The 17,716-nt window shown below is 34.7% G+C and overlaps 2 long non-coding RNA genes across 2 annotated transcripts; both read right to left on the bottom strand.

Annotated features, from left to right (window-relative positions):
• Positions 1 to 373: 373 nt before the first annotated feature.
• LOC128209717 (uncharacterized) lies at positions 374 to 2,776 on the bottom strand. The gene is made up of 4 exons (XR_008257056.1): positions 2,765 to 2,776; positions 1,546 to 1,645; positions 697 to 747; positions 374 to 458 (listed from the first exon to the last, which is right to left on the bottom strand). It is a non-coding gene; the product is annotated as an uncharacterized LOC128209717 (long non-coding RNA).
• A 5-nt stretch (positions 2,777 to 2,781) lies between these two features.
• Positions 2,782 to 5,050, bottom strand: LOC128209716 (uncharacterized). The gene is made up of 3 exons (XR_008257055.1): positions 4,977 to 5,050; positions 3,070 to 3,163; positions 2,782 to 2,856 (listed from the first exon to the last, which is right to left on the bottom strand). It is a non-coding gene; the product is annotated as an uncharacterized LOC128209716 (long non-coding RNA).
• Positions 5,051 to 17,716: the final 12,666 nt, after the last annotated feature.

The raw sequence follows: 17,716 nt of genomic DNA, 5'->3' as shown, positions 1-17,716 counted from the left end.
TAAGTTTTTATGCCAACCCCATACAAAAGCAAATGTGCCTTTTGGGGTGCAAATTAGCAAAAAAGCCCAACCATATATTATTAAAAATCTGCCAAACCCGGTGGTTATATGTTTTAGAAGAATAGCCCTAAGTGTTAATTACACTAAATATCGCCTTATTACAGCTTTGTTATTGACTTAAGACATGAAATGTTTATAATGTGTATTAGAAAGGTCCAATATCTATCGTTTTTGTTTAAGTCCCAGTCTAATCAAGATATCAAACTGGTATGTACCGGTACTCCCATATTTTATTAAAATGATTCCAATAACACCCTTATCTCTGTTACTTAAAAATACAGTTGTCATAACAGAGCCCGTCCTCTTTAAGTCTACATTGGCAGTGAGATTAAATTAAAATGTGATTCTGTTCATTCTTCTTCAAACAGCATTCATCGTGAATCTCGGACATCTTTAATCTATTGGAAATAGAAAGAAGACCTTCATAGAAATTATTTCCATTTTCAGTTTTATGTATTTCATCATTATGGCAATTAAATAATAGTACAAATAATATCAAATTATTATAAAGATGATTTTGACTTCTGTCATCTTCATTGCATCTAATCCATCTACATTATACTATCCTTTTACAATTGACATCTTTTTTAAATATATATATATATATATAAATACTGAATGTCTAATAAACATTACCTGTAAAAGTGTCATGACTTGCACCCATATCTGTTTTAACTGAGTCTGTATCTGAAAAGAGTGCATAAAATCAAAACTTCACATACAAATTAGCTTCATGTAATAAAGAAATATATAATGATGCTATGAAGACAAACATGCACTTATAATAAACTAGAGGCCTATGTTCTACTGGCTGGGTTTGTGTGGTCAACATCACTGTTTTCGAAAAGAACCAACCCCTTATGGATTCTGAATACTCATTATTTCATAAAGGTCCATAATCTTATCATTTCAAGGTTTTTCAAAAGGAACCAAGCTCTTATGGATATGTAGATACTGTTCAAGTTTCATCAAGATACGATCAAAACTGAACACTGTATCTTGTTAACCAGCAACTGCTTACTGACACACTGATTTTTTTACTATCAAGGCCCATAATCTAGGCATGCATGGGCGGATATGGCTGGTTTTCAAAAGGAACCGAGCTCTTATGGATATGTAAATACTGTACAAGTTTCATCAAGATACAATCAAAACTGAAGGCTGTATCATGTTAAAGAGGAATTGTTTACAGACCCACGGAGGCACATACTACGTACACACTACCATCGCATAAGACTAAATGACTAAACAATAAACCAGTCCATTAGTTGAATAATTAAATTATATGATTTGTAATGTTCAGTCAACATTTAATGTATTGCACAAGCTCATGGTTGTTTAACATGTTAAACTTGTTAGGAATTAAATATCCAGTTAATAAACATATTATTCTTTGGGTTTAATTGCTGTAACGTTTGTTATTCAAATTAAATGATGCAACATGTTCAAATGGTCAATTCAGCCCATTTCTAAATTTACCATTACCTGGTATGTTTGAATTGTGTTGACCAGGTGGATGAGGTTAATGGAGCAATGGATGATAAAGCGGCTGACTGCGAGTGCTGACATCTCTAGGCTTCAGGAACTGATTCAGAAAATTAATTGAAATTAATTATTCTTGTACATTTATGTTTTTTCCCATTAATGATTTTAAAAAAAACATAATGTCATTGCTTTTAAAGTATAAGCATGACAGCAAAAACAAATACTATAAATAAGCATATATATGAGAGAGACTGTCCAAATTTCATTAATCTGCACATTTGTAGAATTCATCATGAAAAATGGGCACATAATATTGGTTCTTTCTGAAGTTAACTGTATTACAAAAATTGTAATCAGATTTTGACTAGATTATGTACTGAACACATATGCCATGTAATAATATAAAACTATGCCCTACATTCCTATTTCAGTTCTTGTTTGGAGCACACCCAATATCAATGCAAAAGGTGCATCGCACATTTTTGTTCAAGATACATGTTTACAAGCGGCGCCATGTATAAGGCATTTTGAATAAAAAAAAAATTCCTTTTGTAAGTAAATGATTGAACAGATGAATGAAATGACATACAGAATTATCATATCAACATTACAACAAGTATATAATACTACTTGTTTTCCTACCACAGATTCTTCATGTTCTTTATGAAATAGAAATTAAGAAAGTAGTGTTCATACATTTTGAATTTTTAATCCAGTGTTCTTTCTTACAATGAATGTAGTCAAATTATGTAGGGTTGAAGTATGTAGTTGCATTGAAAACATGAGAAAAGTAAAGGGACATAAATCATTCAAAAAATTGTGTGCCTATGACAATCCTTTAAAAGAAAGAAGTTTGGAAGAAATTTATATACATAGAAAAAACATGATTATTTCATTTGTAGTACCGGTAATTCTTTTGCAAGGCCCAGAATCACGCAATGCATATCATTTGGTAAACAACACATTTTTCAGGCATGTGGGAAAAGGCTGTGACCTGTACTTTTGTTTTTAAACTAATATACGATACATTTAAGGAGGTTGCAATTATAAGTAACTTCTACTTCAATGAAATCGGCTCGGGTTCATATAAATCAGAAAAAGAAAGATACAGAAATCGAAATGTTATATACTTAATACTCTGTGTACAGCACTGATGATGATTGAATAACTGGTTATATACAAAACATTCCATATAATTTACATTGCATCAGGGACCCACCATCATCTTCAGTTAGGTTCATGCGCTGCAGATCCTTGACATGTGCAAGCTGCTATTGCCCTTCTCTCCATTTCTATCTCATTGGCTGCAGGCTGAAATTTTTTAGTCTGCTTAGCACATCATAGCCACTTGGCAGAAGGTGGAATGAATTAATATTAACTTCAGTTATTATTATATGCAGTTATGACAGTATACTATGCAATGTTCTTCTATTACTTTTGATGAAAGGTTCTCTTTCAAAGGACAAAAATGATAATCACAATTCTAATTGAAAAATATTTGTAAGTCATTACATGTATGTGTACCTTTTTTTCTCACAACAAGAAGTCTGCACAGTTCAAACATTTATACGTTCTTAATGTTGTTACTTGGGATGCCTCCTAGGATGGCTCAAGGCACCTGCAGAGAAACAATACTTGTCAGATAGAATATGCATTCAAAGATGAAACATTGGTTTATACACTCTTTTTTTATCTCACTATTTGGACAAATATAATACCATAGTTTTATGATAAACATTAGGTTTATCTTTAAAGATCTTCCAACATATATTTATCCATACAAAGCACATAAACAAGGCAACCTGAAACTTAAGGATTTGATAAGAAATCCTCTGAAAGTTTGTAAGCAGACAAAGTTAATTTGGCAATATTTGGACACATTGGTTAGAGTCTCATTGTCAATTACTGAAATAAACAAATGTATGGAATAAAAATACTCTGTCAATCAGACAGCAGGTGGGATTTTTCTTGTTGCTTGTGAAAAAATACAAAGTACTTAACTGTTGTTTAATGAAATACCTTCTTTTTCATCAGAGGATTGATAATTATACATCTAAGACAATGTTAAACATTGCATTATCACTAGTGTACGAGAATGATGAAATATAGGCTATATTTCAAGCCACTCCAGTTATACCCCATCCCCTAAAGAGCAGCCAGTGTTATATACTAGTACCTCTTCTTGACTTTAAGCTGAGAACAGTCATTAACTTTTTTTCCTTTTCTTCTTTATGCAACAAAGTTTAAAATAAAATTAAGTGCACATTACACATCATTACAAAATATTTGAATTAGCTTGACACATCTACTCTAGCTGTTAAATAGATACATGTGGTTTACTTGTAACATTTTTGCTACCAGTAATAATCAAATATATTATCAGCTTTGACAGGTTATAATTTTCACCTACTGTAAAACCATTTTCAATTTTGTGTGGTATGAATCTCATTCATAATCCCTTGTATTTCCCACGTTTTTACAAATGCATCTAAATCCCATCGGAAAACATCCTCTTGTATACATTGATCGTATACTGAGGGCAATATACCAGTACTATTTTGCAAATATGTTGGTCAGTCAATAAAAGTTGATTTGCACTACATCTGAGTGCAATTATTGTTTGTATCAGAATTTTAGGTTTTTATTTTTGTCTTCTTTGATCCAACAATCTGATCAATTCATCAAAAAATGAAAAAAGAAAGATTGAATTAATGCAAGCCATTTAAGTTCAAATTCTATGGAGATTAATTCTGTTACTACTATATATTTTAATGTTTAAAGTAACACTCTTATTCAAAATCAATACAAACGCATGTATAAACAAAAATAAATTCTAAGTGATAAATCTTTATCTTCTTCCTAAATAATGCATTTATGGTGAGTGCTAAAGATCAACTGTGATCTACTATGGTCTCATTGAAATACTGTGATTTCTGCACCTTTCTGTTAATTAAACTTGGTACTTTATACATGAAAACCATAGATTTAAACATTTTTTCATACATTTGGTATATAAAAACAATTGTACTAATTGTGATAAATCTTATTCGGGAGAAAGAGTGTGCCTAGTTTATCATGCAGATTTTTTTTTCAAAGTTTGCAAGCAAACTTAAGAGAAAAACATACAAGTACTTTACATAAATGATAAGCATTCTTAGGATAGCAGTAAGCCAGTTACTATCCTCACAAGAGACAATGCTCATCAAGGAATATAAATGCATAGGAGTGATTCAATAAAGTTAGCAACCATCTTTGATTTTGTCAAATCAAATATAGAAATCTCACTTTCAGATAGCTTTGAACATAACTGTAAATGAGAAGTTGAGCTAGACACAGGAAAGGACAGTGCGATTTAAAAATTTTTCACTCTCGGGGGCATAAAAAATACACCTCAGAAATCAGTGAGATAAATTGGTTTTACTTTAACTTACCCATAAGAACTCGATCAGGCCAAAGAACATTTGGATTCCTCTTCACAAAGAATGGTGGGAATGAAAGATGGTGTGTACTGTCCCTTCTGATGCACTGTATACAGGAATGATACATGTCTATTAATCATTGTTATCACTAACTACATGAAACATGGCTTGAAACGGGCCAATTTCAGCACAATTAAGAGAAAATAAATAATATTTATATGACCATAGAAAAATTGTTTGTATTTTGAAAGTCATTTTGAAACTCATATTCTTCACAAAATTGCAGTGTCCATTCATTTTCACTTAAGGCTTTATGGGATAAAATAGTTTTGAAACTATACCATTGAATTGCTTTCAATATTTTGGCTTTCCATGTCAAATATTTATTGTTATCATAGATGCAAATAAGTCATTGCCATAACACAAAAGTAAGTACCTAAACAAGTAAATAATCCATTGAAAAGAACTCATATTGATAATTGGCTCCAAATGTAATCTTCTATAAAAATCAACCTTGCCTTTGTGAGCATATCCCTGGATCTTTCCTGTGATGTTCCATCCTGAACATACTTTGGCTTTCACCATTCTGGAAATGCGGACATGGGCCTGTAACAATTCAAAACAAAATTTTACATCTATAATATTAAATTGGGGTGGGGCATCATTTCAAGATCTGTTCAAAGACACAATTAAATCAGTGCCTGAATGTACAACAAGGCAATCCAAAGGACAGCTATATCCCCTGCAAATAACATTCTCGGATATCTGAACATAACGATATTTGTTATTCATATTGTGTGTACTAAGTGTAGGACCTTTAAATGTTAGATGTGACCTTGACCATTGAGTTATGGACACGGGTCAAGGTCACTGCAAATCATCCCAATGAGGACACATTTCTACCAGGTAATATGGTAATCCATTCCTGCAAGTTATATCCCAGACACGAGCATGTGTACTATGGCCTTTAAATGTCAGATGTGACCTTGAACATTGAGGTTTGGACCTGGGTCAAGGTCACTCCACATCATCTCAATGACAATATTTGTAAAAAGTTATATGGTACCCATCAATGCATTTAAAATATGGACCCGGATCAAGTTCACTGCACATCGTCTCAATAAGGATAACATTTGTACCAAGGAAAATGGTAATCCATTAATGCATAAGTAAGTTAAAGCCCGGACACGAAATGTTATGGACAGACAGACGAAATGCATTCCTATAATCCTCTCCCCACTCTGTTGCGGGGGGGAATAAAATCAGAAACTTTTTATCAATCATCATTCAATGTCCGTGGACTGGAGTTACAAATTCAAAAATATTACAACTTAAAGCTGCACTCTCACAAATTTACCGTTTTTACAACTTTTTTATTATTTGTCTTGGAATTAGCAAACTTTTGTGTCAATATCTGTAAACCAGTGATGAAAGACCGTTGGCAAAATGTCACATCGCAGATTTTCATATGTCCATTCCAAATTTAATGTTTTATGGCTTAGACGGTTTAAAAAAAATGCATAAACATCAATTTTGGAGAGGAAATATGAAAATCTGCCATCTGATCTTTTGTCATCAGTCTTTTATTACTGGTTTTCTGATATTTACGCCAAAAACTGCTCGTTCCTAAGACAAAAAATAAAAAAGTTGTCAAAACGTTCAATCTGTGAGAGTGCAGCTTTAAGTCAATTTACAAAATATCAAGGTACTGAGTATCAGTGAAAGTGGCTTAAACATTGGCTTTCAAGGGGCTTTCTCACGTAAGAAAAGTAAGATGCTGGGTTTTTAAATTTGGCCACGCGGGTTTGAACCCCGTCTCCGACACATTTTTTTTTATATCAAAGCGTTACACATTCTATTCGATAATTGTCCAGACATCAGATGGTCAAAAAACCCAGTAACTTCTCAAAAATAGCATAGAAATGTCCTTGTGAGCTACCATGAGGCAGATCATTTATAATGAAGATAAACACAACAATTATGTCACATCACTGACATCAGCACAGTTTACCTATTTAGAAATAGCACATAATGGGTTCCCAGTTAAAAAAAGCATGGAAGTGATATGACCTTGCAAGTCATGTGATCATTTCACTATCTTAAACTCAACTTTAAAGCATTGTAGCAATACATATAGCCCAGGAATTAACATAACTTGAGTTTTCCCATGCCGGTACAAATAAAAGGTGAATTTCAAGCTATTGAAATGCATGTAACAGTCCAATGACTCTATTGTTTCCAAAGTAACGTGTATATATTACAACGGTTTAATTTTGTTTGTACCGGAGGATTAGGTTGGGTAAACCAGAATAGCTATAATTCCGGGCTACAACTATTTGCTGTGACTTTCAGCAGAGTTGACCTTCACTGTGTCTATGTCGTGACTAGCCTTTCAGTATACTAACCAAATCTGTGATATTTATATATATAATATATGCAAATTATATAGATGAAAAGCATTCCTTTGGCTGCCATTTTAGAGCACCTGCTGACACTGTATAGAAACACCAAACCTAATTGTACCCAAAGACAAAGCAATAATAGTTCCCATAATTGGGTATTGGAACCATGAGTTCACTGGACCACTTTATTGACTTTTACAGCAGGGTATGTATTGATCTGTAATTCATTTTTTTTTCACAACAATATATAAAAGTTATGTAAATTCTAGACAATATTTTTAATTGTGTGCAATTGTATTATGCGGTGTCCCTTTAAAAGATTAATAGTTTCATATCTAAATCATGCTCCAGTAAGAGTACTTAATTCTGTTAGGTATTGGATTTGTATCAACCCTGTTAATAAAACAGTACTGTCATATAATGAATACCACTGACACCAAAATGTATGATTTAGGTGTATAAAATAGTGTTTTTGTTTACTAAATATGTGTCTGTTTTGATGGATTTCTCCAACTGTTTGAACAAACTAGTTTGGTCGTTAGCTAGTGAAAAGGAGTATAAACATTGTTTCACTAAAAGCAATATATAGGTACCCTATGACTTGATATCAATATTATTCATGTTTGAAGTGTGTGTGGACATTTTTTTTAAAAAAGAAAAGATTACTATTACTGTCTTTTGACTTTTAATGTTATAACCCTAGAGGGTATTTAGCCTTTCTCATATGCAAGGCTCACGCCTGTCATTTTTCGGCTGTGAATTTTAACAAATTCACAGACAGGCTGAAAAACAGACATTTTTTTCAAGTATTCTGTTTGTCATGTATGGTATACTATAAGAAATTCGTCCCTCAAACTGTCTGAAGAGTGACAATATTAAATTTTTGAAAAAGATGATCACACAAGTTAAATTGCACCAGTCGATTGTAACAACAAATTCCCAGGTCTGGGGGGAAAAAGCGTGGTAACCAATAACTGGTGCATTGCATGCCACTTCCATGACAGAATTGTCATATTCGGAGGCAATTGTGCAGAGACCATGAAAAATACCGTCATGTTTACATGTTGAAATTAGACTTGGAAGATAAACAACCCCGAATGCTTTATTTAACATGAACACCTTGAGACAACCACCTTATAAAATAGAAAAAAAATAGAAAAAGATGTAGCAAAAGGCAGATGTGGGAAACAAGAGTCCAGGTGCAATACCCTAGCTCTTTTACGAAGAGACCCCTTAGTTCCTTCACGGGCTAGGTGTGAAGCACTGATACACAGGGTGCAACTTACCTAGACTAAACCAGTACTGAATACACCACTTTTTCAAGCACTACACTGCCAGGCACCAGACAAGGGAGCTACATGTACTTGTACCAACTTTTAAAGTATTTCAGTAAGAAGTGGCTTGGGAGTTTGAACCCTGACCTCCAACTCCTTAGGCGGACAACTTTACAACTGGGCATCGGAGACAGTTATAGATATCTACCGGCAGTATTTATTTACTGTGACAATTCACAAACATGTCTTTTTCATTTCTTAACTCCTGTGTACATGGTTGTAAACATCAGTTTTTTGGAGCATTTTAAATGTTTGACAACTATTTCCTCATGATAAATTGTTTTATTTTGTCCCATTACATGACAAGCAACCAACAATGTGGCTCTTACTTCTAAATAGAAGATTCTGATGTTGGTGATGAAATTCACATGCCGTGACGTCAACTTTCATATAACCTGTTCTAATAGCCCCACAATAACTTACTGAGATGAAAAGAATTCAAACAGGAGTTATAGAAGGGCAGCTTAAAGAATAATTATGACATTACTGGTAGACCATACGTGGTATATTTCCAAACAGGGCACAAATACTGATCACCTACTAATTGTAACCAGCCCCCCCCCCCCCCAAGGTCTGACTTTCGGTCCAGCCAACCCCGGGTAAAATCCCCGCCCTGCGGGGACAAACTGATGTTTAAACCCCAGCCAAATGCCCCCGCACCCCAGAGACTCTAAATAACGCCCAGTCTCGGCTTAATATGGCCCTATGACAAAACCACCACGGTCACCTGGCCCTGCGGGGTCACCTGGAAAGTAAAAACATGGCCCTTTTCCCCGGTATACCCCCAGACCTGGGGGAACCGTGGTTACAATTGACTGGTGCATTATTTGATGAATACAGGGCTTGCCTTGGTCATTAATTTCATCTTGTTTGTTGAGTACTTTTTAAAAATAAAAAGGCCATTTAATGTAAATACGCTTAAAAATCATAATGTTACGCACACGCGGGAATGACCTCAGAAGATTCATGTGCATTTTTGAGGTTTTGTGGTTATGTTAACTTCAAGATATTTATAAATATAAATAATCTTAACATTTGAATTGCAATTGTTCCAAAAAACATTTGAAACAATAAATAACTTGAGTGAGGCTTATGCACCAGTCAATTATAACCATGCCCCCCCCTCCCTTTCTGGGGGATAGCGGGGATTTTGACTTTCAGCCCAGCCAACCCCAGCTAAAATCCCCGCCCTGCGGGCACAAACAGATGGTAAGATCCCCGCCAAATGCCCCCGTCTCCCAGGGACCCTAGGTATATTTAAAGCGAAGACAAAACCACCGCATTCACCCGGCACTGTGGGGCCGACCTGAAAGGTAAAAACACGGCCCATTTCCCCAGCTATCCCTGGTATATACCCCACCCACAACCCCCCCCCCCGGACCTTGGGGGCCGTGGTTACAATTGACTGGTGCATTACAGTAGTGTTTATTCAAAATAGCATACGTATGATTTATAATTGTATTACCATGCAAGGAAACAGTATATGTGCCCTCCATAGCATAATTTTACTGGTGTTTTTCTTTCCATAAAATGAACGATTTTTTTACATAAAAAAATATTAGGACGGGAATCTGTTGTCACAATTAACCAAAGATGTTTCATACGAAATTTTAACTTACAACAAAAAAGATAAGTGTGAAAAAAACACTTAAAAAGTGTACGGATTTGTACCCTTAGCCTGTATGTAGTCAAAGTAAAAACATAAAAAGAACTAACAAATGAAAAACATCAATTATTATTTTGGAATTGGATCGATGCCATTTTCACCGTTGGCTACGACGCTAAACTCAATTGAACAAAGTATTTAAATTACACACATTTAACACCACTTATCTTCTCATGATTTCATACAAACATGCAACCAAGTATGCGTAAGTCTCGTTACCGGCAACACATTTCCTTCTTCTAGGCAGCCATTTTTGTTACAGTCAGCATCACGGTAGTGTAGCACCGCGCATGCCCACACCACGTGACTATTTTAATATTCCATATATGGTAAAAACCGAAAAACTTACCACAGCCTAGTGCTAAGCATGGTACCATTTCCATTTAACCTAATCGATCTTGTCATTTGAACGTTTTGATAAATAGATATGGAAAGAAACACAAAATATTGACGCTTCTCCAAAAGTTGTTTTAAAATTCATATATGTCAGTCCAATCCTTTACACATGTTCACTAATGAATAGCTAAGTTTTACAATGATTGCGAAAAAGTTATATTAACTTATCAGTATAAATTACTGTCTTCAGCTAAAACCAACTCTACACTGGTTCGGCAAAAGATCGAGAACTTATGGTATTTTTGTTTTGATATTTAAAGTCATAGTGTGAATAATTACTATTATTAAAAAAGTCTGTATGTCATTATGGAAAAAAATTCTAGTAATAAAGATGTGACGTCTGTTATCCAAATAACATCGCCATCAGTTTAAAACAGGAAAGTACCATACGCTATACTAACCGAGTAGGACGCATGCATGTCTTTAGGGAGTTTTGCGCGTATGTGTCTTTTTAAGGACTCTGCGCGCTAAAAAGACCCATTTAGTAACATATTGAAAGTCTCTTATTTTCAGGAAAAAAACATCAAATAACGATCAGTATTCGCTGAAGCAAAGGTAAACATATACCCTGCTGTGAAAATCAATATAATGGTTCACTGGACACATGCATTGGCTGCAATATATCAATTATTAGATTAGGTTAAGGTCATCATTGTTTATGACGCAGTAAAGGAAAATAGAACTTCAAAAAGACCCCAGCGCGTTCTATTAGGACATGCACATTCAATAGAACATAACTGTATAATTATATTATTGTTTACGATGTAACAGCATAATATCCGCCTAAAATTCCGATGAATAGGTGTGCAAAGCGCATATGCGTGGTAATAACAAGTACAACCCAATTTGGAGAAGAACTACAAATTATCTTCATCTGTCTCGCTCAAATTGCTGTATTAAACTTGAATTATTGCTTAAACAAACCTAGACCAAATTCGCCATATGTGACACATTGATTCACCATCATATTTTGCACTTCCTTTTTAACAATCAAGTCCATAAAAACTATTATTTACAAAGGTGTATATATTTAGATGAAAGTAGGCACTAATCTGCTTGAAATTGATACTTACAACCCCAAGCAATTTGTTGGCATTATATACATAACCTGGTACACACGTTCAAACCCCGAATACACAACTGTGTTATCAGTAGAGGGTCTTTTTTGGGCGTTACAAGCATTTTCATTACAGGTTGGTAAAATTCAAAGTGAAATGGTCTATAGTTGTAAAATAAATACTTGTTGGCATGATGTTGTGTGTGAGTGTGGTTCTGTTTCATGGAGAAAACTGTAGAAAGCACACTTGTCCGGCTGGATGACCACCAACCGATGCAGCCTCCTGCAGCGATCCTTCACTATTCCCAACAAAACATTTCAGGCGCATGGGAGGACGATGCGATGTCCTCCCTCCCGCGTGTTGATTCTGTTTAACATTTCCACGGTAAGATTGTTCAAAAGGCTCTGTGATCAAGTGGTCCCTGCTTTCTTATGTACTCATATAGTAAAAACTTCTCGTCTAAATGCATGAGGCCAAGGTCTTTGATAATAGAATGTCACCTCAATTAGAGTTTAGCAACCAAACACAAGAATAGCAACCAATGTTTGTCTTAGCAACCAGAGACTTCTTTATCAGTTAATGACATTCTTTTCAATCACTTACTTGGAAATCATCTTTTCTTAGCAACCAATTACTTCTTTAGAAACAACTTTCTTCTTAAGCAACCAGCGACATGCTTAGTAACCTATGATATTCTTAGCAATCAATCCTTTCCTTATCAACCATTTATATACCATTTATATACCAAACAACCAAGGTTTTTTTTTAAGCAATCAATTACTTCCAAAGCAACCATATTTTACTTAGCAACCAATGGCCTCCTAATCAACTTGAAAAATCTTAATCAACTACTTACCTATTTAAACACCGATGACTTTCTAGTCAACCACTTACTTCCATTGCAACCATACACTACCGAAGGTACAACCGTACAACTTAATCTTTGCAGCTACCGACATTTTATGTAAGCAATAAATGACGTCCTTAGCAACCAGTGAATTCCTTAGCAACCAGATTATGACCGAGCATCCCCCTCCTTCCTTAGTATACATTTATTATACCATATCATTGATGCAACCATTTACTTCTTAGGCAAGATGTTCATAACGTTTAGCTTAAATCCATTTGGGATAGATTGTTAGACTCTTATTTGCAAGTATTTATATTTGATGTAAACCTAACCTTAAGTTAATGTAATTTTTAATAACACACATTTCAGTTGTTTTAATGATGAAATCCCAGCGTAAACACCATCCAGACCAATCATTATGCACCCACATTTAAACGTTAAAGAATGGCGTTCAACGTTGTTATGTCTCCTGGATCATTTATGAAATATAAACATTAAAATTTCGACGTTGCCATTTGAACCAAAGGTTTTTTAAGGTTCGTAATTTTAAATTAAGTTTCAAGGCTGTTATTTTTGCTTTTAGTTAATTTAGTTAAAAAACCATCGATACAATCAAGGCATTGCCGTACTCAGCCCTTAAAGTGCTTTGATTTTCATTTGTATTCATATCTTATACACCATGAATGTACACCTCATAACAGGAATACACAAACTTGTCAATATTTTCATCAAGGTCGTGCTATTCGATTGATAACAGAGACAATACGCACACGAAACATTTGTCGAGTTATGACCATTGTTAGACAAACACAAAAATAGCATATGCGTATCGGGTTTTGTTATCAACGGCTGTTTAAAGTAAAATATCATACATCTCCGACTTTTTTCAGTCAATTAATGAGCATGAACGTTAAAAATGTAATGTAATCTAATCGTGACAAAATTACAATGAAAAATAGAAAGGAATCGACAGAAGTATACGATACTTGGATCTCTGAGATGCTAGAATATGTCAGTATCCCTTGACCACTGAGGCATCGATACATAAAATATGTTATCTACAATATAAACACAGTACGTGGTATTATTGTATGCTTATCAATTTCTTTTTTCCATATCCAGCAGGGAAAAAACAGCACGCCGTATTGAACAATTCGTATCACCATGATGTTGTGTAGTTATGGTGTAAGACCACAGTTACTTTTTTACGTTTATTTTTATGTTTCATATAGCCACTATCCTGGATTTTCACTTAAGAAAACATAAGGTTGACCATTGCCGTGTCTTACAAACTTGAGCAGAAATACATGCCACTGAGGTCAAGACGGAAAAAGCCAACCAATTTACACAGTTCCACTGGCAATGCTATTTTCAATATTAACACTTGAAACTGTAATTGGAAAACAGTGTCAAATCCATTTTTTACAATTTGTGGTTTGCAAGTTAAAAGTTTATAAATACCATTGTTATGAAAATAAGCAGCTCACCAAAACAAAGAACAAGGCGAATTCGGGCTATCGATATAAATAGCGGATGGATCAGGAATCGCCTCGATTCTCTCTCTCTCTCTCTCTCTCTCTCTCTCTCTCTCTCTCTCTCTCTCTCTCTCTCTCTCTCTATATATATATGTATATATATATATATATATATATATATATATATATATATATATATATATATATATATATATATATATATATATATATATATACTGTTAATTTTTAATTGTTCTAATTTTTCTCAAGTAGTGTATGTACTTTCTGACCTGTATCACTGGATAATCCCGCCTTTACTTCAATAAACGAAAGTACGTAATATATTCATACGCGCAAAACATGAATCTTGTTACACACCGAACCCGACTCGATACAGGTCACTGCAAAAGCATCCTTTCATAACATCTCCTGTCTATTTTAATTTGTTTATCATTGGCGCGAAAGTTGTTTTCATATAATTATATATTAATCTTTGTTTAACAAGTTTGGTTATTATTTTTGTGTTTTTAAAGTTATATTTGTGTTGATTCCTATTGCTCAAAACGCACATTTAATGTGGTTTTCACCAATTTCTACGCTCCTATTTCATGTTTTTAAGGTTGACCTTTTGACACAATACAATGGTTGAATTGGTTGTGTTTCTGATAATTCTGGTTTAGCTTAATGTAACCAACGTTATCGCGGGCACAGCCCTTTTTACGATATCAGTGTTTACTACCGTAACCAGCCTATGACTCTAGAATGTGTTCAATGACGGCAGCGTTCACCTTGTTACTTCCCCCTTTCTTTTACTTTTTCGAGAAAGTAGCCTGTTCAACATTTGTCTGCTCAGATTTGTTTTTATTTTTATTAAAGCTGCACTCTCACAAATTAACCAGTTTGGCAACTAATTTTGTATTGGAATGAGCCATTTTTTTACGTAAATATCTTCAAACCACTAGTATAAGACTTTTGATAATGCATCCGATCGCAATTTCTTACAAAATTTCTAAGAAAAATGCATAAAACAATTTTTAACTAAAATATGAATATGCACGCTTTGATTGTTGTCAGCTGTCTTATATCACTGATTTCCATGCACTTTTACATTTTTACCGTCGCCAGCAGCAGACATATTTGTTGCAGCATTGAAGAAGTCGCGGGCCCGCACACATACGCCAGTGCCAACGGCGCCTGCCAACCATCTCAGCGCATGACAAGTCATCCAAGTACAGTACCTGCAGGGTAGCCACCACTACTCGCGGCACCCGGTCAAACAGTGTCAGCACCGGCAGCGGAGGCACCCCTTCTCGCGGCGCCCGGCCAAGCAGAGTCGACATTTGGGATAGGGTTGAATGGACTTAGTCAGCAACCGAGTTCAGGGCCACATGTAATTATTACATAATTTTTAGTTATCTGCATCACTTGATATCTCGGAAAATGTTAATACGAAGTCCAAAATTATTGCCAGTCTGTTTGTTTACCTTGGTCAGCTTGTTACTCCTAAACTGAATGATTCACCCACCAGTTACATTTTATTGAACTCTTCTAACGAATTTGCAATTAAGCCTCCTCTAGGTGCCAAATTATCTATATCGAAGTCTGGATTGATGCATTCTTGGTTTACTGTAATGTTTACCATTCCAAAAAAACTCAGGATCTTCTAAAATACGCACGTTTAATAAAAAAAGCACCGAAAAGAAGAAAATATGGTTGGTTGAAATATGACGAGCAGTTTCGGTATCGTCAAGCCATTGACCCGGAAGAAGACCAATAATTGTGGCTTCTTTTCATCTCGTCGTTCCCAATATCAATAATGGTGCCCGCAAACAACTTGTGAGGCAATGTTGTGGCATTAACAGAGCAACTTGCTTCCGACCTAGATGAAGATTTGCCCATGTGTCCAAAATTTGATTCAATTGGCCTCAAATTACTAAGTTGTGGCCACATATTACTAAGTTGTGGGCAAAATTTACTTAGTTGTTGCCTCAATTTACTAAGTTGTGGCCACAAGTTTCTAACTTGTGGCCACAAAATAAATAAGGTGTGGCGGATGTCATCTCTGTGCCACCGTTTTCGAGATATTTCGCACTCGTTTCTTAAAATAAATAAATATTCACTGTGATTTATTTATCGTATGTTTTGCATAGATTTATAATGATCTAACAGTGACAATAAACTGTTTCAAAAAGTGAAATAACATTTTTGTATGTTTTTAACGACGAAATTTCTAAAATGCCGTAACGTTTGCATACCAATCGGTGCTTTTTTTCTGTGCTATATGGTTTTCTTTATAGTATGAGTAGCCAATGATTAAATATTATATAAAAGGACGATTGGGTACTGGTGCTTTTAAGATTGGAGCAAAACAATACATTAATTTCTCTCAAACATTCCACATAAGTACATGCAATCAAATATGTAACAATACTTCTTGATCACCTACAAGATAATACGCGTTCATTTAAGGAATGAATTGCTGGGTAGATGTAATTATCGGGGTATGAACGCAGTTTGGCTGGTTAAAGTTTGTGGAGTCTTGTTATTATGCTCTCCATAGCATTATGAAAGAAACAAGACATATGAAAAAATGTTAATAAGAAGAATTCAAGGGGCTTATGTGACCAGAACTTTCTCCAATTATTTTTAAATATTATGAAATATGTTGAAGTAAATCGTGAGCGCTGCTTGAATTCAAACTCCAACTATACAAAACATGCAAACATCTGAACAATCAAGAAACCAAAGACCGCATTTTGATTTCATTAAAACCTTATACGATCAGTTCTATAACATATGAATATTCAAATGTCCCTGCATGTTTTAGTGTAAAACAAAACGATCAGTCTAAGAAAACATATACACAAAGGTAGCTCAATCTGATAGTCTGTGTCAGTTTTTCTGTTTCACTGGCTGTCATCATGGCATGTGCGTCTCTAATTGGCGTTGAGGCCAGACATAACATTATTCAAGGTTCCTTAACTGAATTTGACTCAAATGGCATTTTAAGCTCATAGGCTCATATTTGTCTCATAACTTCTTCGCACTGGAATGAACTAGTAGTTTATATGTAACCGGTATGCATTCAAAAACGCCATTGTTGTGGATTGTATGCATGAAACCAAGTCTAGAAACATTTAAGCTCGAACTCTACAGAAGCTAGCCAGTAAGAATGCATACGGGCGTTCGTTTCTACCTGAGAAACCCAAGTGTGGTTTCTTTTACGTTTCTATGGACAGTCGATCAATCACTTTTGATATATCAACAGTTATAATAGACCCCTCACTGACCAAATTTAAACGTATCCGTTTTCAACTATTTCATGTTAAAAGGGCATACAAGACAAGAAGGTCTCGAAACCGATATTGGGAGTTTCGTCGTTGCACGTTAAATCATATAAACTGAAAAGGGTGATTTATAAAAGCTAAGCATTAAACAAGAAACTATTAAGTTATAGATAAGAAATGTAAGCCAAAAACAAGTTTACAACAACCGATAAGTACGAACATTAATTCAAAAAATATTATATCCCTTTAACATTTAATCATCATTCAACCCCACAAGGTATCAT

Source organism: Mya arenaria, chromosome 11, assembly GCF_026914265.1.
Source record: "Mya arenaria isolate MELC-2E11 chromosome 11, ASM2691426v1".
NCBI lineage: Eukaryota > Metazoa > Mollusca > Bivalvia > Myida > Myidae > Mya > Mya arenaria.
This window is presented reverse-complemented; position numbering and strand designations above follow the sequence as displayed.